The sequence below is a fragment of the Geotrypetes seraphini genome, chromosome 3 (assembly GCF_902459505.1).
Source record: "Geotrypetes seraphini chromosome 3, aGeoSer1.1, whole genome shotgun sequence".
Lineage (NCBI taxonomy): Eukaryota > Metazoa > Chordata > Amphibia > Gymnophiona > Dermophiidae > Geotrypetes > Geotrypetes seraphini.
Window position 1 is genome coordinate 30,217,447 of NC_047086.1, and position 19,108 is coordinate 30,236,554.

The 19,108-nt window shown below is 44.7% G+C and overlaps 1 protein-coding gene across 2 annotated transcripts in view; it reads right to left on the bottom strand.

Annotated features, from left to right (window-relative positions):
• BACH2 (BTB domain and CNC homolog 2) overlaps positions 1-19,108 on the bottom strand; it is a 491,078-nt gene that overhangs the window by 276,696 nt on the left and 195,274 nt on the right. Inside the window, exon 1 of one of the 2 annotated variants that reach the window (XM_033939442.1) lies at positions 6,396-6,438. The exons of the other annotated variant lie outside the window; for it this stretch is intronic. The gene's annotated coding sequence lies outside the window, so the exon portion shown is untranslated. Of the gene's footprint in view, positions 1-6,395; positions 6,439-19,108 lie in introns of those variants that run through there. 2 annotated transcript variants of the gene reach the window in all.

Genomic DNA, 19,108 nt, shown 5'->3' on the forward strand with positions numbered 1-19,108 from the left:
TCAACCGTGAGAGTGATGTTCGAATTCTCTTTAGGACTGGACAGAACCTCAGCAAAAGCCCTTGACCTCCAGTTCTGTAACATGCACTCCATATTCCTTAAGAACAGGCATGCGCACAGCCCAAAATAAAGTTTAGAATAGACATTTTTCATAGTTTTCGTGCTTTCCCACATATTCATCGTAAATGCATACTTGGTATCTTTTGCATGTGCATATCGAAAAGATGTGCTGAGAGTAGAGTCGGTGCAATGGATGGCCACCAGGATGGTCTCGGGGCTCAAGGATCTATCGTACGAGGAAAGGCTGAAAAATTTGCGGCTGTACTCACTCGAGGAACGTAGGGAGAGAGGAGACATGATCGAGACGTTTAAGTATATTACCGGCCGTATCGAGATGGAAGAAGAGATTCTCTTTCTCAAAGGACCCTCAGCCACAAGAGGGCATCCGCTCAAACTCAGGGGCGGGAAATTTCATAGCGACACCAGGAAATATTTCTTCACCGAGAGAGTGGTCGATCCTTGGAACGAGCTCCCGGTGCAGGTGATCGAGGCAAACAGCGTGCAAGAATTTAAGAGCAAATGGGATGCCCATGTGGGATCCCTTAGAGGGTTAAGCCAAGGGAACCTGTCACCAGGAGTGGGATCCCTAGGATAGTAGACTTGGGGGTGGGTCAGTAGAGTGGGCAGACCTGATGGGCTATGGCCCTTATCTGCCGTTATCTTCTATGTTTCTATGTAACACTGATGAAAACACACTTCTTCCCAAAGCACCCTTTACAATTCCCCCATACAAATTGTGATGCCCACCTCAGGAACAGCACACACTCCTGTTCTTGCCAGACAATTTGAAAATTAATACAAGACCCTGCACATAGACACTCACAACTACATAGCAAAATTATTACCACATGTATCTTAGTGGTTGGTATTTTATAAGATGCCACTTAAATATGCAAATGACTAAAATACCAACATTTCCATGTGTTAGCACTGAAAACTCGATGCCACATTATCAAATTACCCCTTTAAAGCCTGCATGCAAAACACAAAAGGTTGCTATTTATTAAGCTGCATCCTAATAATGATATCTGGCACTCGCCAATAATGCAGCTAAATCTGAGATTTCTTAATAGGACACGTTAAAAAATAAAAATAAAGAGCTGTGAAGCATGTAAATACATGCAAAGCAGCTCATTATTATGTAAAAAATGTATAATGCAGCTTGCATTCAATTTCACAAGCTGCTTGATTCAGTAGAAGGTAACACCTCAAGAGAGATGTCGTTAATGCTCTCCTGGGAACATCGGCTCATTAACATGTGAGCAGATGCTCCTGGAAGTCAGTTTAAAATCAGCCTTGTAAAATCTTGGCTGTCAGTTCCAGTCCCCCAACCCACACTTCTTTAAAAATCAGGAAGGCCCTACAGCACCCTCTACCCAGCTATCCTTTTAAAAACAATAACTGCTTTCATACCCCCCCATGTTTTAAAACCACTTCATCCCCCTGACCTACGGTTACCATATGACTAGAAAAAAGAAAGATGGCTTGAGACATCCGAGTTTTTCTTCCGTTGCTTTCAATGGAAGTAAAACCTGGATTTCTCAATCTGTCCTCCTTTGTCCGTCCTGATCCCTCCCCTTTTTTATCTAAAAACATAAGCCATGCCTCTGCTGGGTCATTTACTTTTCAAATAGAAGTCAGAGATCCCTTGGCACTAACCCTCATTCCACATACTTCTCATGGCACATACATAGTCATTTTTCTTGGGTAGCAGGTGAGGGGGGGGGGGGGCAAGAGCAAATCCCAGTAGTTCCTGTTCCATTGACTGTTCTTCAAAAATGGCCACCAGGCTACCGCTTTAGGCCCAAAGTAGCCATTTTTGAAAATGCTATTGAAGAGTCAGGAACGGCTAGGGGTTGCTTCTAACCCCCCCCCCCTCTTTTTCCCCAATAACCACTAGGGATTGCTAAGTATGGGCTAGGAGGTATATAAGCGTAGCTGGTTTTAAGAAAAGGTTTGGACAAGTTCCTGGAGGAAAAATCCATAGTCTGTTATTGAGAAAGACATGGGGGAAGCCACTGCTTGCCCTGTATTGGTAGCATGGAATATTGCTACACCTTGGGTTTTGGTCACCGTGAGAACAGGCTACTGGGCTTGATAGACCATTGGTCTGACCCAGTAAGGCTATTCTTATGTTCCTAAGGTTCAGGGGGTGGGGCTGGGGAGGAACATGACTTTTAAAAAAAGGAAATGAGAGGGAGTTACTGGGTATAGTACTCTTTTAAAAGGATTTGGGCGTAAGGGACACCAAAAGCCTCTGCTTTTTTTTTTTTTTAAAAAGGAAGAGTGCCATGATTTTTGTTTTTAAGGGAAGGAGAGTGAAGGTGCCAGAATGCCGGGAAGGACACAGTGATAGTGGACTCAACTTGGGACCAATTATCTTTGAGTTGCTGCATCAGGGGTGTTCTGAATACTGCCTAATCGCACCTAACTTGGACTCCGGCATTTATAACAGGTTCTAGCAGGCATTGTGTCTATTGGCCAAAAGTTAAACGCAGGATCTGTGCTAAAAGTTATTCTTTATCAGGAGAAGCTGAAAAGTTCTCCACAATTAAGAAGAGAATGATGTGGAGCCATGAAACTTACAACTTTTTCCACACTTTTCTTGACACTTTGCATTTTATTTTATATCATTGAAAAGAAAAGTGTGGATTAACTTGTAAGTTTCATGGCTCCACATCATTCTTTTCTTGGTTGGGCTGAGAACTTTTCAGCTGCCCCTTGTAGTGTGATGTCACAATGCCTCATTCCACCAATGCTTAAGAGCCAGCCTCACCAGTGATGTCACAATGGCTTGATTTTCCTATACTTGTGACCATTTACTACAGGGGTAGGGAACTCCAGTCCTCAAGAGCTGTATTCCAGTTGGGTTTTCAGGATTTCCCCAATGAATATGCATGAGATCTATTTGCATGCACTGCTTTCAATGCATATTCATTGGGGAAATCCTGAAAACCCGACTGGAATATGGCTCTCGAGGACTGGAGTTCCCTACCCCTGATTTACTAGATGTTTTTGCCTCACTGAAACAAAAAATGTCAAGAGAAGTGTGGAATAACTTGTAAGTTTCATGGCTCCACATCATTCTCTTCTTGGTTGGGCTGAGAACTTTTCAGCTGCCCCTTGTAGTGTGATGTCACAATGCCTCATTCCACCAATGATGTCACAATGGCTTGATTTTCCTATACTTGTGACCATTTACTTCAGGGGTAAGGAACTCCAGTCCTCGAGAGCTGTATTCCAGTTGGGTTTTCAGGATTTCCCCAATGAATATGCATGAGATCTATTTGCATGCACTGCTTTCAATGCATATTCATTGGGGAAATCCTGAAAACCCGACTGGAATATAGCTCTCGAGGACTGGAGTTCCCTACCCCTGATTTACTAGATGTTTTTGCCTCACTGAAACAAAAAATGTCAAGAGAAGTGTGGAATAATAACTTGTAAGTTTCATGGCTCCATATCATTCTCTTCTTGAATGGGCTGAGAACTTTTCAGCTGCCCCTTGTAGTGCGATGTCACAATGCCTCATTCCACCAATGCTTAAGAGCCAGCCTCACCAGTGATGTCACAATGGCTTGATTTTCCTATACTTGTGACCATTTACTACAGGGGTAGGGAACTCCGGTCCTCGAGAGCTGTATTCCAGTTGGGTTTTCAGGATTTCCCCAATGAATATGCATGAGATCTATTTGCATGCACTGCTTTCAAAGCATATTCATTGGGGAAATCCTGAAAACCCGACTGGAATATGGCTCTCGAGGACCGGAGTTCCCTACCCCTGATTTACTAGATGTTTTTGCCTCACTGAAACAAAAAATGTCAAGAGAAGTGTGGAATAATAACTTGTAAGTTTCATGGCTCCATATCATTCTCTTCTTGAATGGGCTGAGAACTTTTCAGCTGCCCCTTGTAGTGTGATGTCGCAATGCTTCATTCCACCAATGCTTAAGAGCCAGCCTCATCGGTGATGTCACAATGGCTTGGTTTCCTTATACTTGTGCCCATTTACTAGATGCATTTGCCTCATTGAAATGAAAAGTGTAAGCTTCAGGGCTCCACCTCATTTTCTGCAATGCCCTGTATCTTGGAATGAGTAAAACAATATACATACAGGGTCCAAGTGGTGCAAAATGCTGCAGCCAGATTGATTACGGGAGCATCAAAATAGGCTCATATTACACCATGTCTTCAGCAACTGCACTGGCTGCCAGCGGCATTTAGGGCTCCTTTTACGAAGGTGCGCTAGCGTTTTTAGCGCACGCATTGGATTAGCGCGCTAGCTGAAAAACTGCCACCTGCTCAAGAGGAGGTGGTAGCAGCTAGCGCGCACAGTATTCCACATTTTAAGGAGCCCTTAGGGTACAATAGAAGATTGCGATGATCTGTCATCAATTTTTGTATGGTACGATTCCAGAGTTTTTCAAGAGTTAAGATGACCATTTAGCAGTCCAAAAGATCGTTGCGCTCTGCAAACCCTGCTTTCTTAAAGGCCAATGTTAAATGACCTTTTGTTGTGCTGGGGTAAAAGTATGGAATTTGCTGGTAGAGCAGCTAAGGAAATGTCCTGACAGAGGAACTTTCAGAAAACAACTCAAAACACAATTGTTCGTCAATGCTTTTTTATACATGTCGTGATCGAAGATTAACTGTGAATTTAAATTCTGTTTTGTCTCTCTTTTGTACTGTTTTTAAGCATTATGTAAGTGGACAAACTGACGGTATAGAAATTTTATAAATAAATAAATTTTCTTCTTGGTTGGACTGAGAACATTTCAGCGGCCCCTCGTATTGTGATGTCATAATGCCTCATTCCACCAATGCCTAAGAGTCAATTTCATTGTGATGTCACAATGGCTTGGTTTCACTATACTTGTGCCCATTTACTATATGTATTTGCCTCATTGAAACAAAAAGTGTCAAGAAAAGTGTGGAATAACTTGTAAATTTCTTGGCTCCACATCATTCTCTTCTTGGTTGGACTGAGAACGTTTCAGCGGCCCCTCGTATTGTGATGTCACAATGCCTCATTCCACCAATGCCTAAGAGTCAACCTCATCGGTGATGTCACAATGGCTTGGTTTCCTTCTACTTGTGCCCATTTACTATATGTATTTGCCTCATTGAAACGAAAAGTGTCAAGAAAAGTGTAGAATAACTTGTAAGGTTCATGGCTCTGCATCATTCTCTTCTTGGTTCGGATGAGAACTTTTCAGCAGCCCCTCAGATAAGGCATATGCCCTTTACAGAATAGCCCTTAGCCCAGAATTTTTGGGCGCCATTTATACACAGCTCTAGTAGAAATACAAGGAAATGTTTGCATCTACACTTCTCCCTCCATATTCATGGTGGATATGTTCAAAGATGGCCCTCAAATACCCAAATAACTTTTACTTATCGTACTCGCGTTTTTTTTATATAGCCCCTGCGAATACCGTGAAATCACAAATAAAACTTATTGTGCTAAAAATTTCTCTCTGCGCACTTTTCTCTGACGCTGTCGTTTGCCATACCACACTGAAGCAAGTGCTAAAGTTTTCTCTCTGCGCACTTTTTTCTGATGCTGCCATCTGCTCAACCGCGCTAAACTTTCTCAGCACTCCAAGATGATGTCATTTGGGGGGGCGGAGTCATCTAAACAAATGCAAATAACCAAAGTCGCAAGTGCCAAAATCGCAAATATGGAGGGAGAAGTGTATATACCGGGAAGGGGAGGATTTCACTGCTGCTGTCACCAAAGTAGGAGATTGTGTCAGCTGGGAATCTGAGAGCACCAAAACACAAGCCCTGATTCCTAAGTTTCGCTTTTAAGAAGACATGTTCTTCCAGTGGCAAGATTCCCAAGGTCAGCTGAAAAGTTCGATTTAGCTCTGAGGGCTATTAATCAACTCAACAACCTTTAAATCAGTGTGATTCTTCTTTCACACTTGGTGGGTGGGAGATAGCTGCAGACAATTCATTTGCATACAACTTTAGCTCTACACTATTGTGCCAGGAACCTCTTCACTATTGCTGGAGCACACCACAAGTCACTCAGGGTTGTTATTTTGTTCCCATGCTTTCCCTTCTCTACCACTAATTTCCACCTGTGGTGCGTTATGCTATCAGAATCCTACAAGGCACTTCACACCCTAATAGAGTAAACTTGACTGTGTCCTTTCAGGCAAAAAAAAGTCTCAGAATAATTTCAGCAGGAAAAAAAAAAATCCTCATCCCTAGTACAAAGCTACATGGGAAAGGGTTCGCAGGAATACCCCTAGGTCCACAGGACTCCCACGGGGATGGATGCAGCTTCTGCGGGGCTCCCATGGAAGTATACACTAGGGCAGGCCATACCTTAGAGAATCTGTGACTCCTTGTGCCATGGCCACTAGCGCCTCATCCTCCCTAGTCAGTGCAGCTGCATCAGGTCACCTTATCTACAGGCACGTGTGTGTGGAGACCGGTTATTGGGTGACCTCTCAGTCCCGCCCCCCGACACAGTGCACACTGCACAAACAGGAAGTAGAGGACTTGGAGTGCTAGAGCTGCACATGGTAGGAGCTGCCTGAGAACGGAGTCATGAGAACACTGAAGGAGTTTGCAGATAGGTATTGCTAGGGTTGCCCCGCCCCCGGTCTGCCACAGGCTCCGCCCCATTCCTCTCCCAGATCCGCCCCTCATGAACCTCCCCAAGCTTGAAGGCCGCACTCGGAAGCCTTCGCGCATGCGGAGACATTGACGCAATGGCATCACATGCATGCACGTGTGCGTATGATGTCAAATGCTTCCAGATGCAGCCTCCGAGCTCAGGATTACCAAAACCTAGACAAACTGTCGGGTTTTAGAAATCCCTCTGGGCGCATGTCCGAGTTTTCCCCGACGTATGGTAACCCTATGGATTGTAGACTGCAGAGGATGTGGGGGAGGGTGTAGAGCAGGGGTGTAGGGCTACCAGATGTCCGGGAAAACCCGGACATTTTGCCCTTTTAGAGGACTGTCCAGGTGCCCAGAGGGATTTCCAAAAGCTGGCAGTTTGTCCAGGTTTTGGAAGTCCCCGACTTCAGGGCAGCGTCTGGAGGGCACCTGCTCATGCATGGACATCAACGCTATGACATCATACGCACGCACGTCGACGTCTGTGTATGAGCAGACGTGGTCCTGAGCTCAGGGAAGTTCATGGGGGAGGGGCGGGACTTCCTCTATTTTTCACAGAGGAAATCTGGCAACCCTATACAAGTGTTCAAATACAATAGACTGCAGAAGAGGAGGCAGGGGCATGCATTTCCATGCACAGCCATGCCCTCCTCATCCCCTCCCCCTGCCTCCTCTTCTGCAGTCTACTGTACTCCGCAATGCATTACAAAGGCTGGCTGCAGCATAGTCCTCTCTTCCTCCTGATCCCTCTACACCAGGGGCCTCAAAGTCCCTCCTCGAGGGCCGCAATCCAGTCGGGTTTTCAGTATTTCCCCAGTGAATATACATGAAATCTATTTGCATGCACTGCTTTCATTGTATGCTAATAGATCTCATGCATATTCTTTGGGGAAATCCTGAAAACCCAACTGGATTGTGGCCCTCAAGGAGGGACTTTGAGGCCCCTGGTGTAGAGGGATCAGGAGGAAGAGAGGACTATGCTGCAGCCAGCCTTTGTAATGCATTGCGGAGTACAGTAGACTGCAGAAGAGGAGGTCTCGTAATCTTCAGGATAGAGAAATACCTACTGCACCTGAATGTAACCGACCATGAACTACTACTGAAAATGTGTGAGCTAAATACTAAAAAAATAAAACAAATTCTAGGCCTGACGTTTCTCAGCTGCGGGGAGGATAGAAAACATGTATGGACAGTAATTTTCTCCCAAGACTGATAGCCCATTTCCCATTTTGATTACAGAATATTATGTAATAAAGTTGGTCAGCCACACAGATAAGTTGTGTTGTATGGAGGCAGGAGAAGGGGTGCAAGGCTGTGCTTGCATGCTGCAGGGAGCCTTTGCAATATAGAATCTGCATTGCAAAAAAGGCTCGCTGCAGCACAGCCCCCTCCCCTTGACCCCATCCCCCTCCTCTTCTGCACTGCAGTCTGCAGAAACGGAGGGGGTTGAGAGTAGTGCTGCCCGATTCAGGAAAAAAAAATTTCGATTTGATTTTCCTGCCCAATTGGGTGTTTTTTTTCAAACATCCTGGTGGGTTTATTTTATAGCCTCTTCACCCCCTTTGCCTTCTCCTAACCACACTGGCGCTGTGGTGTAAACAAAATAAACAAACAAAAAAGACTTTTCCTCTCTCTGTTAAATCCTAGCTCACATTTGTGGTCTAACAAAAGCTCTGGCAGGATACACATTTCAAATCTGGCATATTGTAATCAGAAAACAGAAAATAAAATTATTTTTTCTACCTTTTGTTGTCTGGTCATTGTTCAAATCTTGTTGGTCCCAGGCTCTGGTTGTCTTCCGATAGCTTGCTTGCCAGGGTCTCCTTCTTTCTTCTTTCTCCATGCTAACCATCTATCTGCCATCTCTGTCCTCCCCTTCTGTTTCCCTTCCCTCCCCTGGAGGTCTGGCATCTTTCCTTTTTTTCATCTCCATCTACAGATCCACCTTTTCTCAACTACCCTTTCATCCAGCATCTCTCCCTTTCTGTAACTTTCATCCCTAAATCCCATTGTCCACATCTTTCTCCCTCTCCTCTGTTTTGAGACCCCTTATTTCTTCCCCCCAAAGTCCGGCATATGCACGTCTCTTTGAACCCCCCTTCCCTCCCTCCCTCCGTGTACTTCTACACCAGGGCCCCCTCCCCTGAACATCTGCACCCCCTTGAAGGCCTCCGTATTCAATTTACCTAATTTCAGCAGCGTGCCATGCAGAAGATCGCTAGCTCTAGCGATCTTTGCAAACTGCCATACGTTGTTCGAGTTGTCTTCTCTCTGCCACGGTCCCGCCCCTCCTCTGATGTCAGAGAAGGGGCAGGACCGCGGCAGAGAGAAGACAACTCGGACGACGTATGGCAGCTTGCAAAGATCGCTAGAGCTAGCGATCTTCTGCATGGCACGCTGCTGAAATTAGGTAAATTGTTGCGGGGAAGCCACTTCCCGACTGACCCTCCCCACTTGCCCTCTAAAGCAGGAGCGGCAGGCCAGCAAGAGGCAGCGCTGCTGCTCCTGCTTTAGGGGTGAGGGGGGAGGGTCAGTCAACGAATCGGGAGGTCAATTTTTTTGTCGTGGTAAATCGATTCGAATCGAGAATCTGGCAGCCCAATTCTCAGCTTCCCCAGCCCGATTCTAATTTTCCCCAGCCCCCCTGCCCGATTCTCAGCTTCCCCAGCCTCCCTACCCGATTCTTAGCTTCCCCAGCCCAATTCTCAGCTTCCCCTGTCCAATTCTCAGCTTCCCCAGCCCTCCTGCCCGATTCTCAGCTTCCCCTGCCCGATTCTCAGCTTCCCCAGCCCAATTCTAATTTTCCCCAGCCCCCCTGCTCGATTCTCAACTTCCCCAACCCCCCTGCCCGATTCTCAGCTTCCCCAGCCCGATTCTAATTTTCCCCAGCCCCCTGCTTGATTCTCAGCTTCCCCTGTCCAATTCTCAGCTTCCCCAGCCCGATTCTTAGCTTCCCCAGCCCGATTCTCAGCTTCTCCAGCCCTCCTGCTCGATTCTCAGCTTCCCCAGCCCCCCTGTCCAATTCTTAACTTCCCCAGCCCGATTCTCAGCTTCCCCAGCCCCCCTGCCCGATTCTTAGCTTCCCCTGCCCGATTCTCAGCTTCCCCTGACCCCCTGCCTGATTCTCAGCTTCCCCAGCCCCCATGCTCGATTCTCAGCTTCCCCAGTCCCCCTGCACGATTCTTAGCTTCCCCAGCACGATTCTCAGCTTCCCCAGCCCCCCTGCTCGATTCTCAGCTTCCCCAGCCCCCCAGCCCGATTCTTAGCTTCCCCAGCCCCCCTGCCTGATTCTCAGCTTCCCCAGTCCCCCTGCCTGATTCTCAAACTTATACTGGGAATCGAATGGAGGAAAGGAAAAATGTTTTTTTTGCAGCGTGAAGAAGAGAGCCAGCACAACGTCCGCTCGGCACTCCCAAGTCCTTCTGATGTAACTTCCGGTTTTACAAAACCAGAAGTTACTTTAGATGGGGACAACTCCGGCGGGTGGCAGCGGCAGGGGGAAAGAATGAACACCGTGAATGGGTCTTGAATCAGTGAGTTCGATTTTTTGCCACACCAAATCAATTCACCTGAAGTGAATTGGTGAATCGATTCAAATCGTGAATCGGGCAGCACTAGTTGAGAGAAGAGCATGTAAATGCTGTAATTATGTTAATAGTGTGCAATGTATGGGTTAGAGTAGATACTTCTTCTGTTTTTTTGGGGGGAAGGGGGCAGGGATGACAGAGTTTCCAGTGGGGACTGGTGAAATTTCTGAACCTGTGCAACTCCCCATTTCCCCATATGAGTAGAAGTTGCACTAGCAACAGTTCCTGGCACCTCTGTAAAGCCAAAGTAAGAGTGTATAAAGTTACATTTTAATGCTATAAAAATATGCACCCAAGGGAAACGTTTCAGCTTTTCATTCACTTTTTGAGTTGAATAAACATACATTGAACGTTTCCTTGTTAACAAAACGAAACTACATCATTGATTTAAAAGGGCCAGTGTCTCATTTTTATAGTAATTGGCTAGACTGCTCAGAATTTTCCCCTCCTGGGAGCTTCGTGCTCCCTAATCAGGACTGAAGCCAGGCCGGAAACTAAGAAGGTGACCAACACATGACTCCCGGACTTTGTCATGAGGATCACACTGCCTATGATGATTTTAGAAAAAGCATCTACCTCCTCTCCCTCCCTGCATTTTTTTGGATTTTGATTTCCATTTTGAAAATTATTCTATGTTACTGTATCACAACTGCACCAAAGTATCTCAAAAACACTATTAAAAATATATATATTTCTAGGTCATCCAGCCAACCGCAGAACAGGACTTCTACATCTCGAGCAAGTTGGATTATTGGCGACCTTCTTATTCCAACCATGGCTCCTCAATTATTAGGGCACACTGTGGGCATGATCCTTTTCATAATCTGTGTATTACCTTTGACCCAAGGCTATCCTTGCAATTTGCACGTGGCAACAGTGATCAAAAGTTGTTTTAGTGCAATGCATTTTATTAGGCCCTATGCTCTATGTAGATCAGCTTTCACATCATAAATGAGTCCATGTGCCAGTACTAGTACAGGAATGGCCTACTACTTGTCCTGTTTCTCTTGATTAGATTGTAAGCTCTACTGAGAAGGAACTGTTTCTTGAATGTGTATGTCTAAGCAGCGCTATAGAAATGATAGGTAGTAATAGTAGTGATTAGAACTGAGCCTCAACACCCTGAGGTTGTGAGTTCGATCTCAGCTTGCTACTTCTGACTCCAGGCAAGTCACTTGGGGCTAGATGCGCTAACATCTAGCCCCAAGTGACTCTGATCATCTAACAATCGTCGCTGAACTGGTTTGACTGGTTTAGCAACTGATCATATTGGCCAACCCGATGCACAAATCGGCTCACCCCATGGTTTTCCATACGATCTGACCCATTAAAAAAGAAAGAAAGAAAAAAAGCCCCAACAGCTAAGTGACAGGAGGATGTTTTGGGGATTCCCCTGCCACTCAGCTGTTTGAGCTTCCCCAAACCGACTCTGCATATATTGTCAAAGTCACTCTCAGATTGACTGGTCAGTCGGGATTACGGTGAGCCTCCATGCAGATCATTTGCATGGAAACTGGTTGGAACGTCAACTGCTATTCCACAACTGGCCAAAATATCAGCCAAGTGGCTCGCACGGTCTTAGCGACCGTGTTTAGTGTATCTAGCCATTAATCCTTCCATTGCTCCAGGTATGAGTTATACTGTGAGCCTGCCGGGACAGATAGGGAAAATGCTTAAGGGAAAATGCTTAAGAGTGCCTGATTCCTTTTCAATGTATTGTAAACCGCTTAGACCAGGAGTGTCCAACCTTTTGGCTTCCCTGGGCCACATTGGCTGAAAAAAATGTGTCTGGGGCCGCATAAATGCGCAAACGCTGCAGCAAGACAGAGGAGGGAGCCGGCAAGACGGTAAACACCCGGGAGCAGCAGAGGAAAACACTGCATCGCCCTCGACCAGGGCCGCACAAAATACATCACGGGGCCGCAGGTTGGACACCCCTGGATTGGACAATTAAGAAAGAACACTTATTACCCAGAAACAAAAAGAAATAAAATTTTTTTTACATAGCATTATCAATCGATTTTGCAATTGTGAGCCGAACACTCTACCCTCCAATCAAAGAAGTCAAACGGAAAAAAACTATATGATGGCCTCCTAGCCACACAAGCAGCAAAACTCGACAACCAAATCTCCAATCTACTGATTATGACCCCAGATTACAAAACATTCAGAAAAGAAATAAAGACCCTATTTTTCAAGAAATTCCTGCAAACAGCTTAATATCGCTAGCTCCTTACCAATTCCTGATTCCCCAAAGCAACCTCATCTACTCTTCATCTCCTCTAGAAATTACCAGATATCTTCTTCATGTAATACCTGTTTTGTAATTCTTTTGTAATCCGCCTTGAACTGCAAGGCATTGGTGGAATAGAAATCTCTAATGTAATGTAATGTAAGTAGGGAATTACAGGCCAGTAAGTCTGACTTCTGTGGTAAGCAAATTAATGGAAATGCTTTTAAAACAGAAAATGGTGAAGTTTCTGGAACCCAGTGGATTACAGGACTGGAGGCAACATGGATTCACTAGAGGTAGAAATCTGATCAATTTCTTTGACCGAGGTGACCAGAGAATTGGATAGAGGATGTGCACTAGATGTGGTGTATTTATATTTTAGCAAAGCCTTTGACAGTGCCCTCAAGATGGGTCCTAAAGTGACAGGCTGGGTTAAGAACTAGTTGAGTGGAAGTGACAGAGGGTAGTGGTTAATGGGGATCGCTCTGAGGAAAAGGATGTTACCAGTGGTGTGTCTCAAGTTTCTGTTCTTGGGCCTGTTCTTTCAAAACATTTTTATAAGCGATATTGCTGAAGGGTGGTTGGGTAAGATTTGCCTCTTTGCAGGTGATACCAAAATCTGCAATAGAGTAGACACCCAGGATGGTGTGAATAACATGAAGAAAGACCTAGTGCAGATTGAAGAATGTTCTGAAATTTGGCAGCTAAAATTTAATGCTAAGAAATGCAAGGTCATGCATTTAGGCTGCAAAAACCCAAAGGAACGGTACAGTTTAGGGGGTGAAGAGCTTGTGCGCACGACAGAAGAGCGGGATTTGGGTGGGATTGTATTTGAAGATCTTAAGGTGGCCAAACAGGTTGGCCAAAGCTAGAAGGATGCTAGGTTGCATAGGGAGAGGTATGGCCAGTAGGAAAAAGGAGGTATTGATGCCTCTGTATAAGACTGGTGAGACCTTATTTAGAATATTGTGTACAATTCTGGAGGCCGCACCTTCCAAAAGATATAAAAAGGATGGAGGAGTTGGTCCATAGGAAGACTACTAAAATGTGCGTGGTTTTTGTCATAAGGCATATGGGGACAAACTTATAGATGTCAATATGTATACTGGCCTTGAAATTTAAAAAAAAAAAAAAAAAATGGCTCTGGAGGCACGTTATGGCACTGTAGGCTCTTCTCCAAAAACACATCTCCTCAACATTATCTGGAGATCACCTCTGCCGCAAGTCCCACAACCCTCAAACTCCAAGCACCCAAATTTTTGAGCGGGAGCCAGCTGCCACATAACACTTTAGCTGGTATAGTCACAGATTTCTGCTTTACAGATGAATAGCACACAAAGTTAATGTTTCCTGTGAATTCAGGGACTCGTTTCTCTGCCCCCTCTCCGCCTCCACTCAAGCGTGGTTTGCTTCTTCTTTTGAAAAACAAAAATGTATCAAAGATCTCAGGACGTAGCTGAAATTGTATTGAAGTTAAAGCTAAAAGGCGCTTTTATGTATTTGATAAAACATTGTGCACGCAACATCACTGTCGAGCCCAAGGAAATAAGACAGAGTGTACAAACGTGTCCACATGGCTCTTGTTAATATTTTTTTTCAGAAGTTAACATTGCCATATCTGCATTTCCAGACACTATCCAGATGTGTCATACTAGGTTAGCCATGCTTGTAATACTACGGGCTCCCTTTACGAAGGGCGCTAGCGTTTTTAGCGCGTACAATGCCACACGCAGTAACACCGTGCTACACAGAAAATACTAACGCCAGCTCTATAGAGGCGTTAGCATCTAGCGAGCGTGGCATTGTAGCGCGCACGCTAAGAACGCGCTAAAACCACTAGCACATCTTTGTAAAAGGAGCCCTATGTGTGCCGTATTATGCCCATCATGCTATGTCTCACCATAGCATGTTTTTGTCATGCTGTATTTTATCATGCTTTGTTAATTATGGGGCTCATAATCAAAACTTAAACACGTCTAAAAACCCACCCAAGTCAGCACTTGGACGACCTAAAAGACAGGTCATCTAAGTGCCGATAATCAAACCAACTTTCCGGACGTGTTGTGGGACTTTTTATGCTTCTGAATGCCGCTGTGTACCCGGAGCAGAAAGGGGCGTATCTGGAGGAGTGGTTAGGGCAGTATATAGGTGGGATGGGAGCAGGGCTGTGGAGTCGGAGTCGAGGAGTCGGAGTAAATTTCGGGTACCTGGAGTCGGAGTCTGAAGTACAAAAAACTGAGGAGTCGGAGTCGGAACATTTATCTACCGACTCCATTTTTGAACTTGGCATACCAATCACGAGCGATTCTTTCAGCTATAGCACCCACTATATACACAGCACAAATGTTGCGAGCAGCTTCTGCGGCCTTAGAACCTTGATTAAAAGCAAAAAGAAGGTGGTGTCGAAAATGCTCATTTCTCTCAACTTGACATTCCATTTTAGCGATCTGAAAATTAACCAGTGCTTCGGAGTCGAGGAGTCGGAGTCGGAGGAAATTTCGGGTACCTGGAGTCGGAGTCAGAAGTGCAAAAAACTAAGGAGTCAGAGTCGGAACATTTATCTACCGACTCCATTTTTGAACTTGGCATACCAATCACGAGCGATTCTTTCAGCTATAGCACCCACTATATACACAGCACAAATGTTGCGAGGAGCTTCTGCGGCCTTAGAACCTTGATTAAAAGGAAAAAGAAGGTGGTGTCGAAAATGCTAATTTCTCTCAACTTGACATTCCATTTTAACGATCTGAAAATTAACCAGTGCTGTGGAGTCGGAGTAGAGGTCGGAGGGAATTTCGGGTACCTGGAGTCGGAGTATGAAGTACAAAAAACTGAGGAGTCGGAGTCGGAACATTTATCTACCGACTCCACAGCCCTGGATGGGAGTCGACCTAGACTTAGTCGTCCTGCAGGGATAATCGAACGTTATACTAGACATCCTGGATGGAAACTTAAACGTTGAGAGTTAAGATGATGTAAAAACAGGTATAAGTGCCAAAAAGGTATCCAAAGTGACCAGATTACATTACATTACATTAGCGATTTTTATTCCACCATTACCTTGTGGTTCAAGGCGGATTACATAAGAGTTGTCATGAAGTTAACAAAATATATTAGCAGATTACATAAGAATTGTCGTGAAATTAGGTAATACATGATGGGTAATTTGAACATTTTAGATTTGATAAGGAGTAGATAGTATAGCAGGTGGAGCTTGGGATGGATCTGGTTGTGTTAAATAGGTTTTATGTATTTTTTGAAGAGTAGGGTTTTTGTTTCTTTTTTGAAGGTTTTGTAATCTATGGTCGAAGACAGCAGATTGGTGAGTTGTCTGTCTAGTTTTGCTGCTCTGGTGGCCATTAGGTTGTCATATAGTTTTCTTCGTTTGACATTTTTGGTTGGCGGGTGTGTGAATAGAGACAAAGTAAAGACCCCCATACACTCCCTCAGTGTTCACTGACCCTCTCACATCCCCACAAAGCACAGAATAAAAAAGTACGTATTTGTCTCCAGATCATCAGCACCTGGTATAGGAAAGTCTAGTAGAGCTGAATACAGGTGTTTTAAATAGCCTAGAGGGTGGGCTAATGAATCATAAAGAAGAGAATTTAGGCCCGTAAGCCACTATACCCACATTTTTGGTGAAACATGTGCACCCACCAACCCCCCCCCCCCCAAACCCTACTCCACTGCCATATAGGTGCCACCTGCAGCCATAAGATCTATTGGGGTTGTAGACAGGTGGGTAGAGTGGATTTGGGGAGGCTTACCATAATCTATAAGGGAGTTCTGGTGAGATTTTTATGTGAAATTCACTGCAGTGCCCTATAAGATGCCCCACTGCTCTGTTGCCATGTCTGGATGGCCACTCCCACTTCCAAATGGTCTCGTCCTGGGCGTTTGGGACTTGGACAAAATTTTGGTCGAAAATGTGGATGTCCAGATAAGACGATTTTTTTAAAAATAAAAATTTTTAGGCATAATTTTCGAGAATGGACATTTTCCCCCTGCAAGCTTTGAACGTTTAGCGCCATATGCTCAAATTGGACTTAGACATATGTTTTGAGTATGCCCCTTTATGTTTTTGTCATCTTTGTCAGACAAGGTCCTGCCATGCTACCATCACTTTGTATATGGACACTTTATTATGCTCTTCTGGGAGGACGGGATGCTTACAAAGCGCAGAGGTGTACATTTTTCAGCTGGGCACCGCTCTCAAAAAATCCAGTTGATATTCAAACACAAAGCAGCCCAGTACACACTTGCCAATCAGTGGCTTCACAAAGGCCTAAAAATGCATCTTACATCAACAAAGCCATAGTGTACCCACTATGCCTGCAATATTTTTACATTTTAATGAGTGAACATAAGAACATAGGAATTGCCGCTGCTGGGTCAGACCAGTGGTCCATCGTGCCCAGCAGTACGCTCACGTGGCGGCCCTTGGTCAAAGACCAGCGCCCTAACTGAGACTAGTCCTACCTCCGTACGTTCCAGTTCAGCAGGAACTTGTCTAACTTTGTCTTGAATCCCTGGAGGGTGTTTTCCCCTATGACAGACTCCGGAAGACCGTTCCAGTTTTCCACCACTCTCTGGGTGAAGAAGAACTTCCTTACATTCGTACAGAATCTATCCCCTTTCAATTTTAGAGAGTGCCCTCTCGTTCTCCCTACTTTGGAGAGGGTGAACAACCTGTCCTTATCTAATAAGTCTATCCCCTTCAGTACCTTGAATGTTTTGATCTCAGTACGTATGAAAGAGGAATTTCTCTCTCATTATCAAGTTACACCCCTGCTCTCTTGGAATACAACCTTTTACTGCAGCTGAAACCATGTCCCTTTTCATATCCAAATTCTGGGAGCTGAAATTTAGTCATTGTACCCATAGCACCCCTGTTTTTGCCACCTGTTTCTTGACTAAATTTGAAAAATTACGTGTGTGTTTGTGTATTTTTTCCTTGGATACACGTATAAAAAAAGGTGCATTTCTAGAACCTTCTAGCTAATTTTGGCCAAACAAAAGTCCGCCAGATCAGTCTACAAGAGTCTGTCAACAGTTCCAGAAACATGACAGGTCTTTGGATTTCTTTACAGTACTGTCAGCTGGTGTGCAAGCTTGTATGGAGCTATGTGCATCAGAGCTTATCCTACTACACAGGAAGAGTGCCTGGAGCAGCCATATATCTTCTGGAGCCCCAAGGAACCTGTACATCTGGCTGATGAAAATTGCTTATTTCCCCTCTGCTTATATCAGGATTTAATATATACTAAATTTGCTAATACATTAATCAATAAATGCATTCACTACATCCTGAAAACCCGACTAACTGGGAATCCTCCAGGATAGGTTTGGAAACCACTGCTCTAGTCCGCTTCTCAATTTTGTCAGAGCCCTCTTCACCTTCTCCTGACCTCCCAAGGGGCCAGATTCTATATAAACACTCAAAGATGGGCACCCGAAAGAGACTGCTGTCAAACCCAATTCTTTAAAGGGTATACACCCTTGGAGCTGATTCCCATGCCCTACATTTGCGCACCAGACTCACACCTGCTGACACCTGGTGTCAGCACGAGTGACCAAGTTGTCCGTACAGACCCATTATACTGTAAAAATGCATGCAACGTTTTGGAATGCCTGTGGGTGTGCCACTAGAGATTCAAGGCCCATATCCCTCCTATGGCTTTGCCCCCTCCCCCCCCTCTGAGTTGTATGCTACGGGATTTGGAATCCAAGCATTACAGTACAGCGCACAGCCAAATTTTCACCTACAATCCCTGTGGACATCACAGAGCGGTTTACAATCTTTTTTTTTTTTTTAATAGAAGAATTCCATTATTAAGAGAGCAAAGAACCACTCGTACAACAAATGCTGAGAAAAGAGATGAGCAAACAGAAATTAATAGAATCAATTAAATTAATCTGCGGTGCTCGGTCACTGTTCGTTAATATGTCTCCAAATGATTTCTGGAATTAAATGCGTCTTCAGTGCAATATGAAATTTAAGATATGAAAGTTCCCGACAAACATTTTGCTACTTAATGCCAATAGCAACTCAACAGCCAATTAAGTTGCACATACACCTCAGGATCGCACCTAAATCTGGGTCCCATATATAGAATCCGGGGGAAGGTGTCTACCCTGTTACAGATTTCAATACCATCCACAACAAGGCAAGATACTCAGACTCTAATACATACACTCAAAATGCCCCTTTCCTTGATCTGAATTTCCTCTCGAACTACCAATTTCTAATCCAGTAAGTTACTCTAGGGGTCATATCTAAATAAAATTTGCGGATGACACCAAACTATTTAGTGGAGCTCGGACTAAAGAAGACTGTAAAGAACTGCAAAGGGACTTGAACAAACTAGGGGAATGGGCGACGAGATGGCAGATGAAGTTCAATGTTGAGAAATGTAAAGTATTACATGTGGGAAACAGAAACCCGAGGTACAACTATACGATGGGAGGGATGTTTTTAAATGATAGTACCCAAGAAAGGGACTTGGGGGTAATGGTGGACTTGACAATGAAGCCGACGGCACAGTGTGCAGCGGCTGCTAAGAAGGCAAACAGAATGCTAGGCATCATCA